Source organism: Triticum dicoccoides, chromosome 3B (assembly GCF_002162155.2).
Source record: "Triticum dicoccoides isolate Atlit2015 ecotype Zavitan chromosome 3B, WEW_v2.0, whole genome shotgun sequence".
NCBI classification, from domain to species: Eukaryota; Viridiplantae; Streptophyta; class Magnoliopsida; order Poales; family Poaceae; genus Triticum; species Triticum dicoccoides.
The window spans coordinates 23696573-23703441 of record NC_041385.1 but is presented as its reverse complement, the minus strand read 5'-3'; positions in this window follow the sequence as shown (position 1 = coordinate 23703441).

Genomic DNA, 6869 nt, shown 5'->3' with positions numbered 1-6869 from the left:
GGATCTGATGCGGGCGGCCTTGGGGCAGCGGCGGACGGGGTGTGAAGGCGGCGGTGCGGCGGCGGGGCGGCGGCAGATGGGCGGGAGGTCACGGGCGGGCGGGCGGGAAAGGAAATGAAGTGGCGGTTGGGCGTTCGCGGGCGGCGGCTGGTTTTGGACCAGATGCATCTCGTGATGTATATTTGCATCGCGAGGTGTTGTATTTTATATCAGGAGGAGGCCGCGGTCCAATATTTTTTACATATGGACCGTCTGTTGGAGCTGCGTTTTGGCCTCAGATGGTCCAAAAGTTAGTTATTTTTACATTTGGATCATCTATTGGAGATGCTCTAAGGACGTAAGTACCCGACGACACGACGGCCGCCGTCGAGCACAGGTAGCAATTGAACGTCCGCCGCAGCACGTGATCTTCCGCACACATCTCCTCAAATATGAAGAACGATAAACTAACTTGGTGAGGAGTCGAGGGATGGGGGGGATTGAGCCCACGCGGCGGTGGCATCCCGATCTCACTGCCATGGGTGACAAGTTTGAGGACCCCAGGGCCGTGCCGGCGGGCATGGCAAGCACGAAGTAGGAGGTCGCGTGCCGGAACGACACCCGCTTGGTTTTGGACATCCAGACCATGGCGTCGATGGCCTCCTCTTGTCACCTCTTCGTCACGCTCAACGCCTCAGCCCAGCCGCATCCACGGCCGGCATCATCATGTTGAACCCTTGGCAAGCGTGCTTGGCACGCCGCTGCCAGGGAGTAGAGCCAGTACATCTGGGCGCCTTGGGGTCTCCCGGTTTCTTCCAGCACTAGTAGAAAAACACCTAATAGTCCCGGTTCGTAAGGGCCTTTAGTCCCGGTTCATGAACCGGGACTAATGGGGCGTTACTAATACCTCCACCCATTAGTCCCGGTTCAAACACGAACCGGGACCAATGTGCCTCCACGTGGCCCTGTGCGCCGAGCCTAGTCAGGGGGCCTTTGGTCCCGGTTGGTGGCTCCAACCGAGATCAAAAGGCATCCACGCATCAGCATTCCAGTGGCTGGGGTTTTTGTTTTTTTGAAAGGAGGGGGGGAGGGGGGTTGGGGGTTTTGGGGGGTTAATTTAGGTGTTTCATATATTGTGTTAGCTAGCTAATTAATAGAGAGAAGTGTCCTCTCTTATGTCCGTCCTTGGTCGACGCTACGTACTATATATACATAAGTGATTGAGAGAACCATTCAGTACAGAAGTTCGTCATGCATACCGAGAGAAGTGATCGATCGACCTCTCCTTCTCCGAGAGATTGGTCGAACAACAAGTTTTCGTATCATGTATCCGATGCTACTGGCTACATACATGTACAATATGTATAAGATCTCTTAATTACAAACCCCTAGCATTTGAAATCAACTTCCACATGGTATTCTCCGGCTTTACTGATGACGTGGTCAAGAAAGAATCCCGCCAATTCCTCTTGAATTGCTTTCATGCGATCTGGTTCTAGGAGTTCATTCCGCATCTGCCACGTCTAATTTGAAGAAGGGGGTTAATTAATACATATATATGAATGAAACACAACAGAAATGATGGTGTAATAAAATGAAATTGTGAATATTATTGCTTACGCACTTCATATTGTCTTTTAGAGTAGCCCCGCTTGTTTTTCAAAGTCGCGGTGTGGATGAACTCGCACACGTAATATCCACAGAAATCATTCTCTTGTCCCTGCCACAAGCACTTTACGAAAAATAGAGGTCAATCAAACTGATAATGAAGTATTATAAATGGCATTGATGAAAGTATAGCTATAGAATCAACGGGAGATGCGCGCAACTAGCTAGCCAGTAGTACTTACTTTCGGGTATGTATATCGCAGCTCCTTCGGCAGTCCCAGAGCTTCTGCGATGAACTGTTTCCAAACCCTGCAAGACAAAGAAAATAATTATTATTACTTGAGATATCAGAAAATGAACAAAAAGTTGTCGATATGGTGCGATAATGATCGATTGAACTTACTTGTTGAGCAATTCAGTCATGTCCGCATAGGTTTCGGGATCTTTCCGTCTCGAGTCTAAGACGGTTACTTGTCCCCGCTCAAGCTTAATATCCAGAAAAACATAGTGGTACCTGCGCACGCATGCATAACTCATCAATTACATTACTATAACCTCGCTCGAGTAATAAGGGAAACCGAGTATGCACACGACAGTAACACTCACTGGCTGTTGTAAGGAAAGAGTATGGTATCTTTGTTTTTATTTTTGATCAACGATCGTAGCAAGTTGTCCTCGGCCTCTTTGACGTCCTTTTTAACCAGAAATTCATCTATGATATTTGTGTTAATGAACCCAATATCATAAATTTCTTGTTTTTTGCACTCGACGATCTTCAATCTGCATAATATATTGAGGATAATTAATTATAAATACATGCAATGAAAGAGCCGAGCTATATATAGAGACTTAATGATAGAAATAGTACTTACAGGCAGTAGCAAAAGACCATTAATTTATCGAGGGTCTTTTGATTAAAGAACGCGAAGAACTCATCAAATGGAACACACAACAGATCATTTGAAACGAGGTCGTGCTCCTCTTTAATGTTCAGATAAAACTATTCGTCCCCTCAGACTCTTTGCAGGTTTTTATGTTCCAACTATGGAATCTTCGCATCATTGTTGTCAGAGATTTTTCATCTTTGACGAGAGGCTTCCCGTACTTGTATATGTGTTCCTCCACCTCCATGAAATCAGAAGTGCATCGTCGGGCAGGTAATCTTCAAGATTGCCATAACCGGCCACCATCCCTGGAGCATTAGACACATTGAGCGGGGGGCACGATTGTTGTGCTTGTTCGCCGAGCTGGGCAATTTTTTCCCCTTTGCTCGTTCTTTTAACCTTTTATCACTGACAGTAGTTCCCGACCGCTGGGCTTGGAGATATGTCTGTTCAGTAATGCGCTGATAGTTGGTTCTCGGCGGAGACTTTGGTGGTTTCCTCAGGGCATCGATAGTGCGCTTTGCTTTCACCGGATCTACCTTCTCCTCCGGAGGTGGATGTCTCTTTGCTTTCACCCCTTCAAAGAACTCCTTCACGTGGGTCCGCACAATCGTATCGTTTTCCTCCTCGGTCCTCTCGTACAGTAACTTCTCTAGAGGCTTGAGAGGTGGACCGTATTTGTATTGCCTCCCGCCTCTGGTTGTGCTGCTAGACGCCGGAGCAGACGGAGCGGCTGCGGCGTCTGTCTTCTTTTGTGCTTGCTTACGAGGTGGAGGAGAAGGAGTTCAACGAGCCGGAGCAGCCGGGGTGGCGGCGGGTCTCTTCCGCCCTTGCTGGCGAGGCGGAGAAGGAGGAGGCTGCTGGCTGCTCGGGAACGCCGGCGCAGGTGGAAAAGGAGGCGGAGTGCCGCCACGCGCCAGAGAAGGAGGCGGAGTGCCGCCACGCGTGCCCTGATCGTCACTCGCCGGAGGAGGAGGCGGTGGAGGAGGCGGAGTGCCCTGACTCGCCGGAGGAGGAGGAGGAGGCGGAGGCGTCCAGTTTAGAAGGTTGATGAGCTCCTTCCGCCATTGGCATGGAGTCTTCAGAGCAGAACCCAGCCTAGTCTCCCCTTCACCGGTAGGGTGGTCAAGCAGGAGGTCCTCAAATCCCTCCATTATTTCATCCACCATCACCTTAGCATATCCTTCTGGAATCGGCCGGCAGTGATAAGTTGCTCTAGATCCAGGATAAACAGAGCCAACAGCCGCCTTGACCTTCAAATTCATCCATCGCGCCATAATGTGGCAATGTTCAGACTCCGTGATAGCATCCACGAGATAGCTGGCAGGAGCCGTCAAGACATGCTCCGGCTGAAGCAGCTTGGTGGAAGCCACGCTGCTTCTCCGCTGAGATGGAGGGGTAGCTTCGGGGGAAGCTTCGGCAGGTCGTTTGCTGCGATCTGCTGCTTCTCGTCCCTCTTCTCGTTCCTCTAGCCCCATTACCCTTTCGTGCAGCGCCTGCAGTTGGCCCTGCTCCAGTTTGTTTCTCCTCTCATGGGTTTTGTAACCCCCTGCGTCCGAAAAACCAACCTTCCATGGAATGGAGCCTGGCGTGCCTCGTGTCCGTCTAGGGTGCTCAGGATTCCCGAGGGCCATTGTGAGCTCGTCCTTCTCCCTGTCTGGTACGAAGGTCCCTTTTTGCGCTGCATTGATATAGTGTCGAAGGTTCTTGACTGGTAGTTCCAGTTACTCGTTCGTCCAACGGCACATCCCTGATACAGGGTCCAAGGTTCCGCCAGCCCCGAAGAACCAAGTCCGGCAACGGTCTGGCCATCTCATTGTCTCTGGTTTGATCCCTTTTTCAAGCAGATCATTCTCCTCCTTGGACCACTTAGGACGGGCTTTGAGGTAGCCACCTGACCCCGTGCGATGGTGAAGCTTCTTCTTCGCAGCATTTTGCGTGTTCGTCGCCGATATCTTCTTACTCTTTTCCGATGTCTTGTGGGCCACAAATGCGGGCCAGTGATCTTTGATCTTCTCATATTTGCCGATGAATTCTGGTGTCTTTTTTTTCCGACAAAATGGTTCAACTCTTTCCTCCACCTCCTGAATAGGGTTGCCATCTTCTTAAGAGCACAAAACTTGATTAATTGCTCTTTAACTGGCTTCTCCGGATCCTCCTCTGGCGGTAGGGTGAAATTTGCCTTCAGTTGAGTCCAAAGATCTTCTTTCTGCATATCATTGACATAAGACACCTCAGGGTCGTCCTTAGGCTTATACCATTGCTGGATGCTGATCGGGATCTTGTCCCTACCAAGAACCCCGCACTGAGCAGAAAATGCCTTCTTTGTCCGGATGGGTTCAATCGGTTCACCGTCGGGCGCGATTTCTATGATCTCAAACCTTTCATCTGAGCTCAATTTTTTCTTCGGGCCTCGTCTCCTTACCAAAGTTGTGCTCGATCCGGAGGGCTAGAAATTAAAAGGAAGAAAGACGAGAGTAATTAATATGTGTACATATACCAAAACAATGAATGCATCAATTAACTAGTCAGCACGGGCTTAACTAATATATATATACCTGGCCGGACTCGGTTCGGTCACCGGAGCAGTCAGCACGGTCTCCTTCTTGTACCTCCATTGGGTCATCACCGGAGCCATCATGAATATAGCCCTCTTCTTGTACCGGCATTAATGGGCCGGAGCCATCATGAACATAGCCCTCTTCTTCACCCAGTCCTTCCTGACCAACGACATCGTTGAAAAATGACGCAATGACATCAGTTTCTTCTGCGATTATCTCCCCAAACATCGCTTATGTTGCTTCGTCTCGGTAGTGCTCCATAGTTTCTGCAAATATTTACAACATGTCAATTATTATTCAAACATGGTACAGATGGATATATATTAGTGGCAAACATAGAACTAGCTAGCTAATCACAATAAGGAATCATGTTATTGGCCTCGACGGTGCTTCTCTAGGGTTTGGGATCGCCTCGACACAATGCTTCAAGGGTTTGGGGTGGCCTCGACGACAACGCTCTTTTAACCTGGTAAATTTAGGTGGCCTCGACAGTTTGGTCGAGCGAGAGGGCCGAGGGGGGTGCTGCCGTTGTATAGGTTATCACGGTCGAGAGGGGGTATATATGTCGACCGCCCCTCATGTCGAAGTTATCTCGAGGGGGCGGCGAGGGCGAAGGCGAGCAGCCTGACGGCGACAGACCCGATAAAACATAAGAAAACGAAGAAGAAATAAAAAGAGGAGAAGAAGAAAGGAATAGAGGAGAAGATCGAAGAAAAAAAAGAAGAAGAAAAAAAGAGGAGAAGAAGAAAGGAATAGAGGAGGAGAAGAAAAAATAGAATCCTCTTCCTTTTCTTCTTTTTTGTTCTTCTTATTTATTTCTCCTCTATTCCTTTCTTTCTTCTTCTCCTCTTCTTTTTCTTCTTCTCCCTCGAGAAAGGAAAATAATTAAGGAAAACGAAGAAAAGAGGAAGAAGGAAGAAGGAAGAAGAAGAAGAAAGGAATAGAGGACAAGAAGAAAAAATAGAATTTTTTTTCTATTTTTTCTTCTTCTCCTCTATTCCTTTCTTCTTCTCCTCTTCTTTTCCTTCTTTTTTCTTCTTATTATTTATTTCTCCTCTTCTTTTCCTCTCCTCTTATTCTCCTTTCTTCCTCTTGTTATTTTCCTTTTTCCTCTCATTCTTTTTCTTCTTCTTATTCCTTCTTCCTTCTTCCTCTTTTCTTCCTTTTCCTTATTTTACTTTTTCCTCTACACTAACCTAATTAAAATGCACTAACCTAAAATCGATATCTACTAACAACCTAAAAAAAAATTAATACATATATGAAAAAACATATATAAACAAAAAAATGCTATGAACATTATATTCATACATACATAGCCACATCCATTCATCATATAGCTACCCCATACATATATACATTAATTATATATATGAAAAAATGCAATGAACAAAAAATACACATGTATGTATGAAAAAAAACACTGAACAGAGCCTCGACGGCGGCGGCTCACAGGGGGGACGGCCAGCGAGGGCGACCGCGGCGGCGGCGAGGGCGTCGACGACAATCACGATGGGCTGGGGCAGGGGTGTGGCCGGCGGCGACGGCGACGGTGACGGCGACGACGAGCGCGGGCGACGACGACGGCGTCAGCGGGGGCGCGCAGACGGCGTCGGGGCGGCGCGCGGACGGCGTCTGGGCGGCGGGCGGCGTCAATCTGGGTAACCTGGCAGCGTCGATGAGCTCGGGGTCGTCGGGCGGGCCGGGGGCAACTGGCGATGTGTTCGTCAAATTTTCCTAAGTGGTGTATATATAGCAAGAACATTGGTCCCGGTTCGTGAGTCCAACCGGGACTAATAACACCTTTAGTCCCGGTTGGTACCACCAACCGGGACCA